The following is a 21,125-nucleotide window of genomic DNA, read 5'->3' as shown; positions in this document are numbered from 1 at the left end:
TGTCAAGGTGTTTTCATCTTGCATTTCCTTTTATAGTTTTCCTTTTTTTATTCTAATATTGCCTTTCTTCTATCCACTCCCCACTGCGACTGAAGGGCAAAGCTTAGTCTAACAAGAGCTAGATAACGCACACATATGTATGGGTAGCGTTACAGCTTTGAAGTCCCATCTAGGAAGAATGAAGGCTCCTGCAAATCTGATGCTCTGCTGGAGGTTATTGGAGTTGACGAGTTACAAACACACAAAATGGTTTATTTTTAAGGAGCAGCATCATCTTAACTGCTGACCTACTTGCCCAATAGAAAGTGACACAGAAGTTGCAAGTTTTCTCCTTCTCATCTGCTGTAAGTGAAGGTATCCAGCTTTGAAGCTATCCAGCCTGACCCTTTGTCATCAGTGGTTTGCAGATGCTTGAGGCACCTTGCTTCACAAGTGGCCCCAAGCAGATGGATGACTGGATTTTAGGCGAGTGATTCAGCCAACATAATTTCTTGCCTATCTCAGGTTTTCCATGGTGGGACCTTTTCCAGGTGCTGCTGGGACTGTCCACAGTTTGCACCACTCGGGGAGTTGGTGGGTCTGGGGTCTTGGTGGACCCAGTGTGCTCCAAGTGCTCCTTGTCTAAGCCTTGCCACCAGCTTCTGGCACACTGCCTGTCTGTGCTCTGGCCACTGCATGGCTCCTGGGTGGGACAGCAGGTCACCTGCACTGGTGTGGGTACTTAGCATGGGCCATTCACTTAAGAATTGGATCCTTCTGGGTCCCTTCCAGCTCAGACTGTTCTGTGATTATTGCATTTTTTGTGAAATGGCATTGGAGGAAAACAATTTCACAGCACTAGCAGCAGGATTTTGGATGAGGGGAAGAACGCTGCTAGGGAAAAGCCCTCCAGATGGAGAGTCCCATGAGAAGCTCTCAGCCAAAACCTGGAAACAAAACTCAATACGCATCTAGTAGGGATCAAAACCAAAATATGATGTTTGATATGAGATGATGCATCTCCTTCTAGTATAACAAGAAGATGGAAGGTCTCCTTTCTTGGAGGGAAAAAGTTAAGCAAAAATCAGATCAGACTGGTAGAGGAGAAATGGGAGTCAGAACTGCTGTGGGATGAGGGAAAGCAAGGGCCTTGTTCAGGCTGCAAGAGAGTCAGAGAAGACGGGGAAAATGTCTCTGTTATTGGAGAGACACTGGAAGAGGTCTGCTGCTGTAGATGACTGTTTTTCATGCAATTTTTTTCTCTCCTGAGATGAAGGGCCAATATTCTACTGAGTTTCCACAAGGCTTCCTTCTCTTCTGTTTCTCCAGACCAGGTCTCTGGCCGTGATGCTCTTGGACTGCTCAACCCTCCTGCAAGCATCTAAGGACATGCACATGCCACTGTGAGAGGAGGAACATACATGCTTTAGGAAGGGACTTTGTGGCAAGGTGAGGAAACCTTAGCAAGTTCCCAGTGGCCCTGCTGCCCTGCCTGTCCTGCACATCGCAGTTGGTTGCTATCCTTGCAAATCTGGGTGTCCCACTGCAGCCAGGGGACACCTCCCTGTGGCACTGTCTGGGGAGCAGTCCATGGACCTGTGTGCTGCTCCCCTGGGCCCATACTCAGAATGAAGCAGAACACAGCTGAAGTAAACAAATGCTGTTTTTTACTGCATCAGCCAGGCAGCTGGGGAAGCAGCAAAGGGGATTCGTGTGCAGGAATGTCTGACCGTGCCGCGGGGAGTGGCTGGGCAAGGGGAGTGCTGCTCCTAGGGCTGCTGTGCACAGCCTGGCACAGCCCCATCTCCATTATTTCCAGGCAGCCTCAGTCTCCCTTCGCAGCCCACGGAGCCACCAGGCAGGCTGCCAGCAGAGGCAGCGTTTTGGCAGGTTTTTAAACGCCGACTGAGCGAGTGTGTGGCAGGCCATTTGTACCATATGGCACCCAAGAGCTAATCCAGGAGAGGGTGCTGGGCAGCGAGGGGGGCCAAAGCTGAAATGCCATTTAGAAGTGAAACATCAGCCCAAGTGGCACAAGGCCATAATGCCAAACAATGAAAGAGACTGGGGTGGGAAGGAAGCTGGAGAGCAGAGGATGACTGTGCTCTTGAAGCCAGCCAAATTTCTTTACCTCCTACTGTCTATATGCCCAGAGTGCTTAGAAATGCTGTTGTGTTGAGTATAAGCATATATTATGAATATTGAAATAGAGATCTCAATATATATGATGTATTTTGAATGCATTTGTTGCTTTGCTCCAGAAAACCCGATGAAGAAAAAGCAGAGCTGTACAGAAAAATACATTTCTGGCTCTGCCCTGGAGTGGGGAGCTGGTGCTGATGTCTGCTGCTGTCATGATTCCATGTAGTGGAAGCTATTGATCTCAAAGGGGACCATCAACTGACAGGATGGGAACCCTGAGCTTCAGCTGGTATTGACCATTTTGGCCTTGGGAAGTCAAGTAGATCTGGTCCATGATCATCTTGTCTTTGAAAGGATGTTTTATCCTCCAAAGATCAATTGATAGAGTTTTCATTTACAGTCTTGTTATATTAAACAAATGACATTGTGTAATCGTTTGCTCTTGGGCTCTAATGGATAGCACTTGTCACAGTTATTGATTTTTCCTCTCTTACAGAAATCTAGTACTTCAGGAATATTGAGTCATGCTATTATCCAGACAGGTGCCAAGCCTCTGAATGACAGACAACAGGCTGTTGTCACTGTAAACACTTGACAGGTGGCAAAAAAAAGTAGCAAGAGTGTCATTTATCCTGTAAAATACTGTAAATAAGATATAGGCTTGGTAGTTCTTTGATGCCTTAGCTTATAAAGAAGATAGAATTTGTTATGCTGGAACAGACTGATTTCTTGTGTGCTCCCTTCACTGTGCTGACTGTGACCAGATGCCCTGGTGGATGGCTCCAGTGAGCTGATCTCCACAGTGAACAGGCCATTCCCAGGTTTATGAGTTTCATCTGAGCAGAGCAGGAATGCTTTGTACTTACCTGGATGTTGCTGATGTCAGAAACTTGGGGACACTTCACAGTTCTTCTTTCCTTCTTGGGATGTCACTGCATTTTTGGATCACTGCTGAATTGGATGACTGCCTTGGATGAAGATGTCCAAAACAGCAAGTGGTTGCAGCAATTTTAAACTCCCCCAAGGTATGTGTAATTAAATTTATCTTCAGAACAGGCATTATCTTGCTCTTGTCCTCACCATAATTAATTTGTGGTTTTAGTTGTTTTCATTAATGTGAAGAAGGGTGAAGGATGGTAGCTCTACTGATCTGCCATGTGCCACATGTGTGTGCATGAGGGTGCAGAGACCCATGGGGCTGGAGCAGGATGGCACAGTGTGATCCTGGCTCAAGCAGCTTTCAATGAAAATGAGCATTGGCTTGATTTCGTATGGAAAAATGCTGGGGATTCTTGTCTTGACAAAGGGAAGAGGATAAAGTTTAGAAGCAAGCAATGAACTGGTGATCTATAATTAAAATACTAGAAAAGGATGCCTAAAAGCAACAAAAAGTGAGTGCTTCTGCTTAGTTGTGTGTCTGTTTTTCACAGAAAAATGCAATGTGAACACAAAAGCAGAGAGCATTCAAAAACCAACTTCCCAGAGAAGATCTCCAGCAGGGTGGCCCTTTGCTGTGCACTCACAGGCTGCCAGAGGATGGGATGGGGTGTGTAGGACACAGCTGTGTGTTTGCAGCATTGCCCATGCAGTGTCTCAGGGACAGAAGTGACACCCTGCTTGCTCCCGGTGCCACCGTGCATCGCTGCTGGGGCTGCATACTCTTGTACAAAGCACTGGAGGCCATCTCACCTCCACCACAGCTCACCTGGCTTAATGGCTTCCTACAACACCTCCCAGTTCAAGAGAAACTAAACCAGCTGTGCTTATTTGACTTGGAGGAGCTGGTTAGTATGCACATCATTTCTGCATCTACACAGCAAGCGAATAGCCTGGGCCTTTTCTTATTACACCAGTGAATAGCAGGCTTACATAAGCTAGTGAAGCAGCTTCCACATCAGGGGGAAGAGAAATCTGTAGTTGTTGGGGAAAATCTTTCAGGCATTTAGAGCTGTAAAGTTGTCTGAAGCAGTTGTTGGTTCTAATACCACCTTTGTCCATGGCTTGCTGCTTAACAACATGACGTGTTGGTGCCAGTGATCCCACCCATTGTTGTCAATGCAGGTGGTGGTGGAGAAGGCTGTGTGTGTTTCAAAAGGGCTTGGGAGCAGCTTAACAATAATGCAAAAATACTTGTGTGTCTGCCTCATTCCAGCTGCCTGGCTCCATAAAGCAGCTTTTCCCCTTCAGCTTTGGCCTCTGCACCCTTACAGCTATCAACCCTCCGTAAGTTCCATCTGATTTTTATATTTCAAAACATTACTTCTGATGCTTCCTCCTCTATCTCCCTCTCTGCTCCTATCTTCTCAGTGCATCTGGCTTTTTCCTTAGGCTGTCGAAGCCTGGTAAGTGATTCACTTCTTTTGAGATCCAGCTCTGAGCTTTGCCATCACTCCCTGTGGAAGGGAGGTTTTGTAAGCTCTTTCAGATGTCTGAGTTGCCAGGTTATCTGCTTTCTTGCTGCATGTCCGTTGAAACAAGCATTATCTGGTTATCTAATGGGATCTGCTGTGGTAAACTGTTCTGCTAATTGATATTTTGATATTTTTCTTTTCTTAATTCTTCCTCTGCTGTCTCACTAGTCAGATTTCCCAAATAGCAAAGGAGCACTTTGGTCATTTTTCTTCTTGACTTCAAAGTCCTTCAAATTTTTCACTTCTCTTCAGCAGTCCCAGAAAGAATATCTTCTAGGGAAAAGGCAGCTGTATAACTGTCAGGCCTCCTTTGCATCTGGATGTGCAGCCCTTGCTGGTGCAATGCACTCGGTTATCCCTATGCTCAGCACATTGGCCAAGCACCCTTGGAGTTTTCTTCTTTTGTTTCCCCTTCACTCCTGCATCCTCCCTCCTGCTGCTGGGAAGGGTTCTCCACAGATGCCAGCCCCTGGATGCAGGGAGCACAGGGATGTTGGACAGGGCAGTTCCTTGCAGCAGCTGGACATGGGGGGCTTGCAGCAATACCACCCTCTGCTCCATGAAACCAGGGCTGGATTCTGTGCAGTCTTTAAGAGCCTTCAGCTCTTCCCTCCCAAGCCCTGTCTAGATGGACACATTCCTTGGGAAAGCTTGATCTACTGACATGGAAGATAAAATTATTAAATGTCATTTCTTTAGCTACATATTGCCCAGAAAATAGATTTCTGAACCCCCAAAATATTGTAACTACATGAAAAGAATTATTATAAAAGAGAGATGCTAAAGTTATTCTGGAGATTTAAATCATAAAACTTTAATCAAATTATTAAGTTCAGTCTAGATACAGGCTATTTCACTGAGCTTTAGAGCATTTCCCCTTTAGAAGATATTCTAATTTATGACTGCTTAAGTAGAGGGTACAATAGTTTGCATAAAAAAATAGAACTAGAGACTCTTTCACTGCACTGTAGTACTGCAGCCATATCTACCATCTACTGTCAAACGTGAACATTTGAATCTTTTTTGAATCCCCAAATTATTTTTTTAACAAAATGGTAAGCTTGGACTATGAAGCGGGATTTATATAGCTGTTTCAGGAATTGTTTTTTAAAGCATGTGACAATAAAAACTTGATTAGAGTGCTGCAGCTCCTTGTCCTGGAGGGAGCAAAAGCCCTCTTGGTTTTTGTAAAGGTGGCTCACCTGATGGCAAAGGCACTGCCTGGAATATTTTGCAGATTGGCGTTTCTGTTTGTTGATTCCATATTAAACAGAATAACCAAGCATGCTGAAGGTAAAGCCCTGGTTTAATTAACCCTCTTGGTGTAGTACCATGTGATTAAATGTGACTGAGCTGCTCCTTGGGGCTTCTGCTACTGAAAATACTAACAATAATCATTTGTTTTCTTTTTATATTTAAACACATTATTGCATAGCTTGGTGCAGAGATAATTACCAATTTTATCTCCTGTGTTTTTCTAATGTTCATTAATAACAATAAAGGGTTGTAGGTTAAAAACTCATTTAATTGCCTTTATGTTAATGACATTATGAATAGCCTTAGCTACAAGATTTTAATTCTGTCCAGTATCCTGTTTCTCAGTAAAGCCCCAGGAGAGCTGCTCATTTTATCAGCATTACTGATTCAGAGTTTTTCCTTGCAGGTGGGTTTTTGTACATAATCAGAATTAATGCACAACACATTTTGCAAGGAACAGAGTAGAAGCTCTCTGAATAAGTAATTAACTAGAGTGCCCAAGGAAAAATGCCTGAGCAAATTTTTTAGCATATTCATAAAACATTAAGAAGAGTCACAAACACAGTGGAAACAATTTACTGATAATATGCTTTCATGCCATTTTCTAACTCTCTTCTTTTTTTCTTTCCTTCTCTTTCCCTTTTAATGAATGGAGTAAAAACCATGGAAATTTCAGCTCTTTTTAAGGAGCACCTGCCCTTGGAACAGATTGTATTCTGAGCTCAATTGGACAAGGATTTATTGGAAGATAAATGGAAGTCAATACTAGGCTTTTTCAAAGTAAACAAAAAATAGACTTTTCTACTTCATATATTAATAGCCTCCTTTCTACATCACCTCCTTAGTGCTGAAAGACAGAAGGAAATAAAGGTTATCTCAATTACTTCTGTGTCTAGTGACAATTAATAGACCCCTCAAAGATTCTGATGGGGTGCAATGTGTTTGGAATATGCCAAAATGGATCCAGATACTTCCATTGTTTGGTTGAGTAAAGGGTGTGGGTCTAGCTCTCCCATGCAGGGTAGATTAAATACTTCCTTGCCAGTAGCTCGGCCATAGGATCTGTCTGTTCCCACTCCCTGTCCTCTAGTTTAGCACAGGGATCCCAGCAGTGGCTGGACCCTACACTGTGGTGATTGCTGTAGCCAACTGGAAAATACTGGGCTGGGCAGATGGAGCAACCCAGCTGCATTAGAGAGAACACAACATCTGGGCCATTGTGGGCTCCTCTCTGTCTCCCTCCTCTAACCACCCTCTGCAGGGCCAGGAAGGGCTCCCTGCCTTGGTGGTTCCTGCTTGCTTCAGACCCAACAGCTGCAGTCCGTGTGTGGGAGCAGGCAGTGGTCCTGCTGCCCTGGCTTCCTGCAGCTCCAGCCTGAGAGGCTGCGCTGTGGAGGCATCCAAAAAGGGGCAGACACAACTCACCATGTTAGCCTGAGTAGAAATGGGTGATGTCGTGGCTGTAGGCAGCAGGCAGTCAACACTGCAGTCCTTAATCATTGAAAGTCTGGAGCAGAGAAGTGAGATGGTCCTAAGTATCTTCATGTTAAAGAAAAGTAAGTCTGAAAGGTGTTTTTATTTCTCTTCTAGAACTGGCTCTTGAGGTTTTGCTCATGATCATGTGGACTTGCTGTTCAGAGGGACTGCCATCCTCAGTTGGTCAAGTGGTTCTGGGGGCCAGAGCTGCCTCAGGACAATGGTGAGTCCTCCAAAGCCTGTAGTATGATGTTAGAGCTGGGGCAGTGAGGCTGCAGGGGTCTGGTCTGCACACAGAGAGAAGACCAAGGGTGTCACAGGGTGATACCAAAATGTCACGGTGGGTAATGGCTTCACCCTTTCCTTCTGGGGTGGCAGAACTGACCTGGAGGGCTTTTCCTTACAAAGGTGAAACCTTGGACAGTTGTTCTGGGGACTGCTGGATCAGCCCATGCGGATCTGCTGGTTGGTGGCTCCTGATGAAGAGCCAGTGGTGTGATGGGCTCTCGAGGACCGTCGCTTCAGTTCAGAGCGAAAGCAGTGAGCTGGAGCAAAGGTCCTGCCCTGCCAAGCCCAGCCTGTTTGCCACCAAAATCCCTGCCAGCAACTGTTCCTTTAATGATCTTTTTGACAGGCAGAGAAAGCACCATTGTTTGCTTAGTTTGCTTTAAAAATAGATTTCTAAATTTGCAAGCGACAGTTCAATGCGTGTCTGAAACCTGGTGCCTCAGGGTGTGCGGGAGCACCAGAAACCACAAACATGGCACGAGCTTGTAGGGACATGGGAAATAGCAGCAGTAGGGCTGCTAATGTGATTAAGTCATGTACAACTCAATTAGTTTCCCTTTTCCTCCCATGGTAGTGGCAGGTCTGGCTGGTCACTTGCTGGTGGATGGAGATGTTGCATTCAAGGTCGCACCGAGTGCACGGTGGCACCGAAGTCACGCAGTTTCAGTTTGACCCTGGCTGTGCAGGGCCACTCTTACAGAGCTGGGAGCAGAGACCTCCATTGAAAGGTAAATCTTGACAAGCAGCATCTTCTGCCAAGCGAGGACAGTGCTTAAAATGCTGAAATTCGCCTGGAGAAGGCTTTTCAAATCAGGGCTTAACCAGAAGTCAACACTGGGGAGCTAAGCGGGGAGAGTTAGAGCTTTGCCTGTGCTAGAGCACAGACTGAGTGTGGATACCCAGTGCAGCTAAACCCTTGTACTCTCCTGTTTAAAACAGAAAAAAAGCAGAATACATTTTCTACACATCAGAACAGAGTGTTACCCATTTAATTGAAATACCTGACTGGAGACAGGACTGGGAATTTAAACATTCATGACATCTCTATGCCTAAGATGGGCACCATGTTTTCACACAGGGGTTTTGAATGCAGAAGTAAATGAGCACATCTGCATGGGCAGGGGAAACAGAACTCACTATGTGGGAAGAAGATTCCAGAGAACAGGAGAAGCTGTGGCCATCCCAGCCATGCAGTTTGATCCCACAAAGTGGTACTTCCAAGTGGACAGGACAGGGTCACAAATCTCAAAAAACTTCATGCTAAAATCAGTCTACTCCACAAAATTCTGGGAGGATCAAAAACTGGGGTGGGGGGTGGAGGGACTGCCACATGGTCATCTGGACAATATAAAGACATCCTGCTTTGTTTTGACCCTTTTTCAAATGTCTTATGTCTCTCCTTTATGTTTTAAAATGAAAGGCCATTTTTACGTGACCAAAGTGGATTGCTTTCACCAGAAACATTTGGAAGTGAGCATTTTCTGCCCACAGTTAGGGACAGACTAAACCTGAACTTCCTTTCTTAAGAAAGCTCCTTCCAATAGATTTTTTTTTTCCCAAGGCAGCTGACCAGCTCTCCACTGAGCCTACCTTAACCTGTGCCCTAGGTGACTGTGCTCTGTGGCTTGGTGCAATGGGACCTGAGTGGTTACTTGGGAAGAAACATCTCTCACATGGTAGGAGATCCAGCAAGCAAATGGCAACTTAATTTCTGCCTATGGATGAGGTAAAATTGGATTCTGACATTTTTGACTTATGAAAGGAAAGCATTTTAAGAAAGTATGCATTTTGTACCTTTTTTAAAAGTAGAATTCTGACCTGATATTTGCTGCTTAAAATCAGTGTCAGAGCCCCATTTTCCCCTGTTTAATGGTAAGATGTAACTTGTCCTTCCACACTTCATTAATTTATGTTTTGTGTTCATCTAGCTAACTGTGCAACCCCTAGGCTTTTGATTGTATGTTACACCATTTACTATTATAACAACTTAGCCATCAGCAAAAAAATCCTTGAAATGAGACCAAACTACTTCTGAATATCTGCATTAGCTATTTGAGTCTTGAAGCTAGCTCTGTAAAAAGTAGGGATTTAAAAATAACAAAGCAAAACCCATGAAAATTATCCAATCCATGAAAAATATGCAGCCTCAGCAACATGGAATCACAGCAGGCACACTCTATCGGGGCAGAAGTGATTGCAAGCTCTGTCTTGGGCTGGGGCTAACAAAAGGGTTAATGCCTGGGAGGCACCCACAGCCCCTCGCCAAGGTCAATGGGAGCCCTGCCTGCTGAGCTCATGCAGGATCAAGCTCTGTTTTTCCATGATGTTTAAACACAATTGGGTAATGCAATGGTTTCTTTGCACTCTGTAGCTCCATTTTTAAAAATATTGCTTTTCTGCAAATGACCCAATCTATTTCATTATTAAATATAAAATCATGGAGAAAATAATGATGCAATCTTTTCTATCCTTTTTTGGGGGGAGAGTTGCAGGAAGAGGAAGATAGGTAATTGCTTTTAAATAATGCTTTGTACTTTAATGCTAATCTGATATTGTGAGTTGACCCTTTCTTTAAAGCTAGGCATATTCTCTAACATTTTGTGGTGGTAAATACGTGGACCTACCATTTATCCAGTAACAAGCAAGGATATTTGCAGTAGATTGGAAAAAATAAAAACAAACTAATGTATATTTTTCAACTTCCTGGTGTTTTAACCTTTCTTAAGAAAAGACTCGGGGGACATAATTGAAGGAAAGTGTTTTTCTTTAGCAGATGGATTGCTTTGCTCAGATAATATTTTAGTTATGCCAATAAAATGAAAGGTACCCAGAAAACCATGAAACTGCCAGCAGTTGTTAGTGTACGACTATTACCAAGGCAGAAATGAGGCCAGAGCAGTGATAAATGTGCACATCTCTCCCTCCATCAGCTGAGGAATGACCTGGATACACTTTACATCTGAGCACCAAGTGGGCCAACATTTTTCACAGCAGCACTTAATAGTGGACATTAACTTAGCCCTCTCCAAAAGGGCTGACCCGGAGGCTACCCTCTGTGGTTCTCCAAATTGTAATCGCTTCTGCAGTCTGTAATTTTATCAAATCGCATGCACCTTTTCCAGCCACTTATTGGCCAATTAAGTCAAGTTCTCACTGAGGGGGTCCAGCTGGCTTCAAGTTATCTTAGATGAATTGATTGAAGACATTCTGCAATCTATGAACCCAGTTTAATGATCTAGGTGATAATACTTGTAATTCTTCTCAGTCAAGGGAATTTGCTGCAGCTGTTGTCTGCAAATCCGTGTTCTGATACAGTGAAGTACCAGAAGAGCGTTAATCCGCCCTCAGAGTTTATAGTGATGGCTGCATTGTGAAATGGGAAATTTAACATTCACGTAGCATTGCCAAGCAGAGACAATTTTTTTGTTGATGTGTTTTTATTTTGTTCTATTGTGAGTGTTAAAGAGGTTACATGGAAGAATACATTATTGATAATTCCTAAAACTGGAGACTGTACAGCAGTATGAAACAGCCTACTAAAATATTGCATAAAATGTTTGAGCTGGAAAATGAGATTTGCCTCAGAGCACGAATATACCATTTTTTAAAATTCAGAGGTGGAGCAGAGCTCCAGAAATAAAGCCACTGGGCCATTTGTACTCCCTAAGACATTCCAACTATCTGGAGTCAGTTTTGCTATTCACTAGTATAAATGAGACAATAATTTCTTGCTCTTAAAAAAAAATTATAAGTCTTTTATAGACAACATAAATAAATACATGGGAACAGGTGCTACATTCAGCCATGCTAGCATAAATCAGGAATAACCTCACATTTACATGATATAAACTGCTGAAGAATCTGCCTCTGAGACTGGAGTCCTTGCCCAGATTCAGAGTGCTTGAAGTGCAAATGAAGGAGTGCTGTACACTCCAGGCCTGTGTCAGAGTATCCCCAAGACCTGCAGTTCTGCCTTCATGAGGACCTGGGAAAACAAAGAAATAATCACATTTTCTTGCTTTGGTGGTATATGTCTTTTTTCTGAGCTTCAAGAATGTTAATCCCTTCCCTATGAAGCAAATAATGCAACTAGTGTTAGGTAATATTTCTTATGTTGAAAATTCAAAATATTTAGTAATGAAATATCCTGTAGTGCATCTGTGAAGTTTCTGCTTTTGAACGAGGGTGACTGGGGTTTGATTTCACTGAAAAAGCAGCAACTGTCATATTAATTTATGCTGTGCTGCAGACACCCATTTGCTTCTCAATCACAGGGACTTCCCTTTCACATGGTGTAACCAAGCCTGGCTCTGCCAGTGCCCATCTTGCTGAGAAGCTCTACTGCTTTTGATAAGATTTGGGGTTTTTTTGTTTGTTTGTTTTTTGTTTTGGTGGGGGGTTGTTTTGTTTTGTTTTGGGGTTTTTTACTTGTTTGTTTCTTTTCCCCTGGGAAAACTCACTTTTTAATGGGATATTTTTTTCAGAGAGTTATGTGAGGTTTCCAGCCCCATCCAGCTCGCCCCACGCTCTCATCGGCTGAACCTGACACCAGAGATCTCGTGGCTGCTGTGGGCAGAGGACGGTGCTGGGTGAGCAGGGCCCTTCTCTCCACCTTTGTGTGAGGCCAGACCAGAGCTCGGTGGGCTTTCTCTCCATGTGTGGACCTGGATCAAGCTGTGCTGGCAAACCCAGGTCTGTTAGTCAACTTACTGTGTAGGTTTCAAGTATGAGTCTTTGGGGGTTTGAAAAGTGCTGTAAAGGTGATATAAAATGAAGATCATCTCTCCCGAGAATTTGGCTGGCTGAAGGAGGTTGTGTGTTCCACAGATAGAATAAATGGAGCTGTTTTGCTTAGGTCTGCTGCTGTTGTACCTGGGGAAAGCTGTCCTACCTCTGGGAGGTCCCTTTTCCAGTGGTAAAGTATGGATGATGGTGCCAACTTCTTCTGCAGATGGCTGCAAGCTCAGGAGATTAAGTGTCAGCATCTTTGTGGGTGGGTTGGACTGAATCCCTGTGGATTCACAGGCCCTATCTGGGTTCCTGGGACCACATCCCTGGGGAAGGTGGGTCCATAATGAGTGTCCTCAAGCAGCTCCTTTCTCATGGCCCTCTCCTCCAGGAGATGCTGTGGCCGGGGTAGGGCTGTCTCTGCACCACAGGCTCTGCTGGCTGGGTACAACACACAGATTTTCAGGGGATTTGGGGGAGAAGAGGGTCAGATATGCACTCTGCCATTTATGGAATTAGTGAGCCATAATTTCATGCATGCATGCAGTAGAAAATGTCTTTGATGCTAACCATAGAAAATAACTCTGAAATTAGCTGCACCAAGGGCATGCTCCTGCCTGACTGGGTTGATCTGCACAGAGCTGAGCCTTGGTGTCGCGTTGGCCATGCTTCAGTGGACGCAATTGTACTCGCCCTGCTGTCGTTGCTCAGAAGGGAGAATGGGGCCAGGGATCTCTCCCTGTAGCAGGGCTTAGATTAAAGTGTATATGACTAAGGAAGCTTGGTATGGCCACAGAGAACATCTTGTTCCCTATATTTAGCCATAGGCAATGTCAAGTACTATATGTTACATGAGTGCTTTTCTCCAGTCCTGTAGGCCTTGTTTTAGAGGTTGACTGTGTGAGTTGAAGGGCTTAGTTTTAAAATAACAGTTTTACAAAAAATATTTGGTTTTTCATCTTTGCCAGGCAGAGCAATACCCAAATGAGGGGGCTGCCTTGTATGAGACAGAAAGCAAAAGCTCTGCTCTTGCAGCATCTCCTGTCAGGGCCAGGCACTGCTGTGGCAGCAGCCCTGGTGCAGCATCACATTTTCACCATAGATGCTCTAAAAGGAGAGGTTAATTAGGATGGCTGCCTTTGATCCTCTGCTTGAGAGGGAAGAGAAAGTTTAGTCAGTAACACTAGCCAGCTTCCAAACACTTTATGGATTTTGGCAAGAGGCATCACAGTCATAACATTTGAATATTAGCACTTTATAGCTCCGCCACACTAACAACTGCTAATTAGGCAGCGTGGACATGGCTGAGAGCTGCCTTGAACCTTGTGTAGTAATTTACACCTAGGCACAACTACAGCTCTGATGTGGGAACATTTTACACCCAGTTCACATGTATGGAGACAATTAGCAGCAGTGAAGCCAGCAAAAAACCTGATATTGGATTCCTCTTGCATTCCCCCCTTTTCTCATCACTTAATTTTGCTTTCCTGGAACACCCAGAGGTAGAGTGTGGGAAATGCTTGGGCTGCCATCTCACCCACTACAGCATCTTTGGAGAACTTGCTGTATTAAATCCCAGGGTGGAATTTATTTCAGCAGAGCACAACCGCTTTTAACTGGCCCAAGGAATTAATCCTCCAAATAGCCTCCCACAGCTTTATCAAAATCCAGAGATGTGTTTTCTCCCCATGCCAATAGATTTCTTTTTCTTGGCCTAAGCAGCAGTACTGAAGTTGAAGTGTTCGATGCTTTATACTTGAGTGTTTTCTCCAGTTTTCATTGTGCTCTCCCTCTTATGTAGGTGGACTTGGAAAACCACTATCTGTGATTTGCTGCCACCCTCCCTCCTTCCCCCTACCATTATCAACACTCATACAGCCACCTTCAATTAAAATACCAGCACTCCGATACTCTTCTGCAGCTGGGTTGTTTGAGGTGTGATAAATAAGTGGTGAGTGTGGGTCTTCTGCCCCAGAGGTGACTGGAGTCCCTGTTGCTTGCCAAGGTGCTGTCACTGCTGGGGTGAGCCATCAGCTGAGCCACACATCCAGAAATCTCCTACTGATGGGAGTTCTCAGCATCCCATCTCTAATGAGATCGTGTTAGTGGTGTCCCCAGCTACAGACTTTCTCCTGCTGAAGGCAAGTTGACATCTCATGGAAGAGCTCTTCCTCATCTGCTCTTCTTCCCTGGCCCACAGATAAAATGCTGGGTTTTCTGAAGCTCTTTCCTCAGCTCCATACCAGCCTTGTTTCTGAGCTGGTGGGAGCCCTTTCCTGGGCTGGGTTACCTCACTGGGAGCAGAAGTAATTTCCCATGGTCCCTGGGGAATGGAAATACCCTGGGGTTTGGGACAGTGGCTGGTTTGCAGTGCAAAGGAAGTGTATTCACCAAAATTAGACACTTATTTCTTCTTTTTAAAAAATACAATTTTCTTTTCTTTCTTTTAAAAGAAAGCAGTTGAGGCATTATATAAACAAATGGAAATAAAGATCAGCCTGATGGATATTTCTCTGGGAAAAGTCCAAGATGCTTACCTCATTATTTCTTGGGCTACTTCAAAATCAAATGTGTCTTTCCCTTATGTTTTACAGTCCTCGCTGCTGATGGGAATAGATCTCCATTACATTTGCAGTGATAGGTAGAAGAGAGTGTGTGTGGTTTTGCAATTTTCTTATTATTTTTATACTTAATTACTAAGATCCTGAGCCATGTGTGCTTAATTCAAGATGTCTACAAATGGCCACAGAACAAAGCAGGATTGTGAATTTCTGCAGGGTTTAGGCTTTAGGTGCTTATCATGGCTTGGGAATTTGGGCTTTTTCCTGAAGTCTACATTGAAGCTCTTTAATCAAAAGGAAAGTTAGCAATGAAAGCTTGCAATCAAATAAACAACAAAAGGGCAAAACTGTATTTCACCTTCTGTAATTTGATCTGTAAGAAATGTAAATCACTCATCCAGAAGAGAGAGGTTTTCAATTAGTCCTCTTTTCTTAAACATGCAAATCCCCCAGCCATGTTTAGCAGCACAGTTTTGCCCTAACTCTGCAGAGAATTCCCAAGCAACCTTTAATAGATGGCCATGCCTTCGGGCTTGTCCACTTATGTTTTCTCTCCTGCCTGGGCACAAGATAGATTATGCATATTATTATTCATAAGTGCCACCTATTGAAAGCATAACCACAGGCACGTTTGCAAATGGTGGGCTTACCCCAGCTGTCCCTGCTCATGCGAAACATTCCTGCTCTCCAACGGACCCCTCCAAGCCCTTCCCTCAAAATCCAGCTTTTTTTCTTGCCAGACATCCTGGCATAGAGAAGGACTTGCAAAATGACCCATGGACTTTAAAGGCACCTAAAAATGAAAGGACTATTCCCTATTTTCCCCCTGCAGAAGTTTTTTCTGATGTTGCTTGGTTGCCTCTCCCTGACCCCTAAGGCTACTGCTGCCTTGTAGGGTGCTGGAATCGTGAAAGGTAGTGATATAATATGAAATATATGTTCCTCATTAAAAATGGGATTTCTCTGACTGATGTAAGAAACGATAAATAGTACAGAAGAACTGAGAAGTAAATAGATGAGAGTCTCACATGACTGGATGTTATTTGTTCATTCTTAGGTAAGGAGTAACTGCTTTACAGATGAAAATTCAAGTTGTTTTAGAATTAATATATATATATTTTTAATCTACTCTTGCATATTAGACCATTTTTCTGAGAATATGAGTGTGTTTGTATAAAGAACAAAGACACAGGATACAAGTAATTTTCAGTTTGCCATAAAAATTATTTTCAAAAAAGATATAATTATGAATTAGGAATACCATTTAAAAAAAAAGGTCCTGAATGCTAGTGGCTAGAATTAAGCACAACCGTATGTTTCTACAAAAGGTCAATTGTGATTTTAATTACTCTTATGTAAACTAGCTCATGTTTGCACTGCAGTTATAATTAATATACATGCCTTATTGCCACATTATTGCATTTTTGATCATGACAGACTTATTGTGTCTGGACAGTCTATATGAACATATAAATGGATGTGAACCTTTTTGGGTTGATTTTCTGTTACACCAGATTTATGATGATATAACAGCATTAGCTCTGACTGCTCTGCACTGAGATCCATCTGGGGCATCAGAGTGGGGTGGGAGAGGTGTGCATTCAGTGATGGGAAGCACTGCCCCAGGACAGCAGGATGGATGTGTAAGCAAGGCCTGGAAATACAGCTGCAATGTCTTCCTTCTTAGAAAAGACTCCAGGGGGAGAAGCCGTCAGGAAATGTACACGAGTCTTCCAGGGGTTTCTTCTGTCTCCATGGGAAGGCATGGTGGGAAGTGTTCTCCCTGGTGGTAGATGGAGATGAGCGGTGTGACAAGAGGCGCAGCTTCTTTCCTCTGCAAAGTGTATTTTTGTCTTTCAGAGAGCAGTGGAGCCTGAGAAACTGTTACTGGAGCATCATCACATGTGCCTAAGCACAGCCCACCAGCAGTGGCAGCAGCAAGAGTCCCACTGCCCTTCCTGCCCTGCCCTAGAACTCGTGAGCACAGGTTTGACTACAGCCCAATCCAAGTGTGCCCAAGGCATTGCTCTTCTCAAGAACCAATCAAACAGCAGAGGCAGAATAAAAACTTTGTACCCTCATGCACATTTTCAGCACCCTTTCTTTCCCATCTACACGATGGGGGATGCCAGTTTCTGTACCTGAGAGGGTCCTGAACTGCCCTCTCTGTTGGCTTATCCCTGGTCCACCCCCAGCACTAGCTGGGATCCAGTCAGCAACTGTTCAGAAGCTTATGCAAACCTGTGGAGAGACCAAAACCTTTGCTCTTAAAACCTTTCCATGGCTCTCTTCAGCCCATGAGATCAGCCTTGGACACAAGTGTCTTGGGTGCCTGGATTAGTCTTGGAACATCCTCTGGGTACTTCTAAATTAAAACCTCCCAGTTCCATGGTCCTGATCCTCCTCACAGCCTTGCATTCTCTCTCTCTATAGTGGTGACCATTCTCTCCTCTCACATGTCACTGGAAAACATTGCTTAACCTCGGTGCATCTCCCTCCCCCCCGTCACCATGATTACCCTGTGCTGGAATTGCACTGGAGGCTGTGGGGAGCACTGGAGCTCAGCTTTCCTGGGAGGCAGGGCGCAGGTTTCTACTGCATGGGGTAACAGGCTCCAGCCCTGGCCCGGGACGTGGGTGTCCCAGTGAGAGGAGCGTGTCCCTCTCCGTGCTGTCACCGTGGGCTGACAGGGTGCCAGTTAGTGCCAGTCCCACGGGCCCTGGCGGTGGGGACACCTGCGTGACCCGGCACGGCTGCCAGGCAGGGATGGCTCTGCCGACCCGTGCCCCTTCAGAGCCGGTGGTTTAAGGGCTGAAAGGCGTAAGTGCCATTACCCACCCCAGCAAGGCATGGCCGCTGAATGGCTCCAGAGCCCACAGCTGCAGCGTGGGGACCTGGGTTTGTCCTTCTGAGAAATGCTTGGTAAAGATGCAATGCTTCATCACCCTCTGTGGTTTACAGTATGTTTAGAAGGCTGGATCAGTCTCCATCCATCTCTTACCTTCTAACTCGCAACAGCTGCTCATTGCTACATTTATCTTTGTGAATAAGAAGAGTGATAATTCTGCACTCAAGTAAAGATAAATACTGCAGAAGCTTACCTGTCGTGTGTGGGTGTGTTATCACACAGTGTGCAGTGTGAACAGACACAGTGCATTTATGCAGTGCATAAATGCTTTATATACGTGTGCATGCATGTGTCTAATGTTGGTGCAGCCAGACATACCCAAGTTTGCATGTATGGTGGGCATGTATGCACTTCTCTGTAGAAAAGCTGTATTTACAATTGCACACATAAATATTGTCAGGAAAAACCCAAATCAAGTCACTATAGATCTCAGCTTCATCTTTAATTTTCCGTGATGCTAAGAGACAGCATTAATAACAAAGGCTGTTATGTCACCAGTCAAGACAGATGCCTTATGAAGAAGAAAAAAGAGCACGTGGAAATCGTTAAGAAATATACACAAGCATCACAGGCACCCACCCCAGGAGCACATGCATTTAAAGGATGTGTGTGTGTGTTTGTGCGGGTGTTTTATGCATCTGGAAAGGCTCCCTGAGACAACTGAACACAAAGCCAGCGCATGTTTATGTTAGGTTGAGATGCTGGCATAAAGATGATTATATGAGTCTATTAGCAGGGTGTTATGACTCCAATTTCACTTAACATCTGAGTTCACATTAAAATATGCCCTTGGCCTGACAAGGCATTATTAACTTGCATTTAATAAAAATAAAATATTACATTTAAAAAAATTGAAAGCTGACAAATTTGATTTAAATGAATACTGAACTCCAGGCAAATGTGTTGCTTGAACTCTGCCTGCTGTACTGGAACTGACAGGAAGCATTAAAATAATTCTGAGTGGTCAATATGTGATTAAATATCACATGTCAAGCTTAGCAGGAATATTCCTTCCAAAGAAAATTATATTGTTAAAAATAAGTGACAAAGTCTAAGCAGCTCCTTCAAACTCATAAAGATATGTGAAAGAATGGAAATAAGCTTATAATAAACTGGGATGTCTGCAGGGGACAGAGGATGTACTGTCTCCTACACAGAGCCATATAGAACATCTACAGGTAATCAGATAAAAATGACTGCACGTATTTGAAGCAATACATTTCCTTTGCATTTGCCATAGAACATAAAGAGAAGAGACATCCTACATTTTCACAGCATGTTTTCATCTGAAAGTTTTTGCTGTCATGCTGTTTTGTCTAAAGGGTTTTTTTATTTGTATAGAGACTTAAGCATCTACATGTGTACATAAATGCCTAGATATATATACACATGCTAAAGCCATCATAAGTGATGCTCAGACCAAGAGAATGAACACTAAGGTTTTAAAGGAAATTATTGTAACAGTAATAGTTAAATGCCCCTCTCCACTCCACCATTAGATGTTTGGGAACACTAATGCATCATGGTTTTTTTTTTTTCTGTTAAAGATTTCAGCTGGGAGAAAATGCTTAAACACGATCAACTTTCATCATGTGTTTGATGAAAGACAAACATAGATGTCATTGCTTCCACTTTCTTCAACAGGATCAATCCAGGATTACCAGGGTGCAATAAGGGTAGTGTCCAAAAGTCTATTTAGATTAGATATAGCAACAAAATATTGGAATCTACAGCTTCAGATAAATTACTCAACATGCCTAGGTCAAGAGGTTACCAAAGTCAGGTGAGATCTGAGACCTATTTATCACTGCCTGAGCTCAAATTATGTTTTAAATATTGTCAGAAATGAAAAACTGCTGCCAGATGGTATCATATTAACTCATCTCTCTGTACTCAGAAACTGTCCTTCAGTTCCATCATGGTGCCTGCTATCCTGCATTAGTGGGGTACCTGTCAGAGAACCTGCCTTTGCTGAGAAGCAGGGGCTCTGCTCAGCCCTTGCTTCCTGCTTGCAAGATGGATGTGCTGCATTTCTGTGGCGTGTGGCTACAGAGACCTGCATGGCACATATGGGGCTGAGACACGGCTTTTCCTGGAAAGCAGTGGATGTTGGGTGGTAAGAGATTTGAGGCCTCATTAACTCTTACTTGATTGAGAAATCTGCTATTCTACCTACCTGGTCTGGGGAAATGGATTTATTGGTCTGTAGAAAAAGTCATATAGGAATGTAGACTTTGATCCTGGTGCAAAGGGCCTTGAAGCTCTCCCATGCACTGCATAGGGCTGGCACAAGTGTCCTGTTCTTTTCCTCTGCTCCTATTTCCATTTCAGGACCGTAAGAAGTGTGCCACCCTGCTTATCCCTGTTGTCCCCTGGGCAAAGGTTGGGATATGTTCTAGTTTACCATGTTCAAGGGAAAAACACAAAATGACATCGATCAATTTTATGCTTCTCTCTCCCTCGCACATCTGCTCTTCTTCCCGAGCCCTGCCTTCAGCTTTGGCTTCAAGCACAGTGCTTGGGCCCTCCAGCAGCAGTGGGATGAGGGTGTTCCTGGATCAGGATTTCCTGCATGCTGATGTGCATTCATGCTGGCTGCCTCAGATCTCCCTGCACGCTGGCTTACAGCCAAGCCTCTCCCCAGCAAACCTGGCCTCCTGGTTGCAGGATGCCTGAGAACTCTGCTTCCCATGGCTATCACATACTGCTCTGTGGGTTTTGTCGAGGCAGAGAGTTGAGCCTGAGTAAGGGCATAATATATTTGGAGTGATCACTCATCACCAACCACAGAATCTCAGACTCTCTCATCCACAAAAGCCCTGTCTCCAACTCTTTTTCCTGGCTGAATGAGTAGAGAAAAATACAGGACTTCTCTAAAGGCCACCATAGCTAGAGGCGTTCTTTCTAAGTGCAGAGGCTATGACAAGATAACATCTTGTGGTAGTGGTAAAACCACAAGAGTGGAGTGATGCTCAGAGCTCTGCTGTGCCCTGTGCAAGGGGTAGTTTGAGCTGGAGACTATTGCAGTAGCAAGGGCATTGTTGTTTGAGCACAGGAAGAAACCAAAATCTCAAGGATGGTTAATCTTCCCATGGGAAGGTGTTACTGTGCCTTCTGGGTTGGCTTATTTCTGTGCTAGCATTGAAAATGGTATTTCACTGGATTAAGAGAATACAGTGTGTTTTTTCCTACCTTGTGCTACTGAAATAGGGTCAGAGCTGACAGATGTACATACACTGTGGTTTTATTATCTTCTTACCTCCTCCACATGTGGTAAATACACCATTCTCTTTTCCAATATGTGAGTTCCAGTGGGGTGCAGGAGCTGAAGTAGCAGAAGGATCTCTCCCAGCTACAGGGAAGGGGCTGTGGCTA

At 44.1% G+C, this 21,125-nt stretch overlaps 1 long non-coding RNA gene across 3 annotated transcripts in view; it reads left to right on the top strand.

Moving 5' to 3' along the window:
* Positions 1 to 21,125, top strand: part of LOC146766757 (uncharacterized) — a 34,150-nt gene that overhangs the window by 11,721 nt on the left and 1,304 nt on the right. The window contains exons 2-8 of one of the 3 annotated variants that reach the window (XR_014957077.1): positions 1,309 to 1,428; positions 2,618 to 3,146; positions 7,380 to 7,488; positions 8,128 to 8,281; positions 9,161 to 9,279; positions 12,038 to 12,245; positions 16,703 to 21,125. The exon at positions 16,703 to 21,125 is cut by the window's right edge and continues 1,304 nt beyond it. This is a non-coding gene — a long non-coding RNA (uncharacterized LOC146766757). Of the gene's footprint in view, positions 1 to 1,308; positions 1,429 to 2,617; positions 3,147 to 4,273; positions 7,489 to 8,127; positions 8,282 to 9,114; positions 9,280 to 12,037; positions 12,246 to 16,702 lie in introns of all 3 variants that reach the window. The other 2 variants (XR_014957075.1, XR_014957076.1) reach the window with 2 other exon arrangements.

Source organism: Lonchura striata, chromosome 8 (assembly GCF_050655825.1).
Source record: "Lonchura striata isolate lonStrDom1 chromosome 8, ASM5065582v1, whole genome shotgun sequence".
Taxonomy (NCBI): domain Eukaryota; kingdom Metazoa; phylum Chordata; class Aves; order Passeriformes; family Estrildidae; genus Lonchura; species Lonchura striata.
Note: the sequence above shows the minus strand (reverse complement) of the source record. Positions and strands in the feature narration are given on the sequence as shown.